General features: G+C 53.7%; 1 protein-coding gene across 1 annotated transcript in view; it reads right to left on the bottom strand.

Annotated features, from left to right (window-relative positions):
* SLCO3A1 (solute carrier organic anion transporter family member 3A1) overlaps positions 1-728 on the bottom strand; it is a 209739-nt gene that overhangs the window by 171118 nt on the left and 37893 nt on the right. The gene's annotated exons all lie outside the window — the stretch shown is intronic.

Here is a 728-nt window from a genome sequence, read left to right as displayed (position 1 = left end):
AGGGTGCAGGGGAGCTCCCCCAGCACGCTCCCTGGCGGACCCAGAAGTGGACTGGAAGTGCTTCTGGTCCACTTCTGGGTCTGCTGCCGAACACAATGGGGAACCCCCTGTGGTCCTGTGGGGCACTCCACGTGCCCCAGCATTGCAGCATTCACGAGCTGCCTGCTAGCTTGAGGTATGTAGAAAAAACATTTAAAGCGGTGTCTATATCTGAATTGCCGAAATTTTCCAAATCTCTCTGAATTGATTCAGATGGTTCCAATTTGAGCCAGAGAGATTAAAGGGTCTCCTGATTCGATTCGAATTCAGAGATTCGGCCACTAAATCAGGCCAAATCTCCACTGACTCAAATCAGGGACCGAAGCTTTATACAGTCCTAGTTCCTAAGTCACCATGCAAAAGTTGCTGCCAAAATTGAAACCTGAATGATAAACATGTAACTCATTCAAGTGTCTTCTTAAAGAATGGCACGTATTCAGTGGCGATATGTCGGGGATGCACAGGGGTGCACGTGCACCCCCTGAGAGTGTTGGTGCACTCCCTGACAGGCCACACTCCCCACTCAGGCAATGAGCAGGGGGGGCAGGCGAGAGCGCCAGTGCCCCCCCTGTGAGCACCAGCTGGGGAGTGGGAGTGCTGGATAAAGCGCTGTGGCCACTTCCCGGTTGGCACAATCAGCCACAGGGGATGCCCCCTCCCAGGTCGGTGAGACTGGTTACAGTGGGGAC

Source organism: Alligator sinensis, unplaced genomic scaffold (assembly GCF_000455745.1).
Source record: "Alligator sinensis unplaced genomic scaffold, ASM45574v1 scaffold857_2, whole genome shotgun sequence".
NCBI lineage: Eukaryota > Metazoa > Chordata > Crocodylia > Alligatoridae > Alligator > Alligator sinensis.
This window is presented reverse-complemented; position numbering and strand designations above follow the sequence as displayed.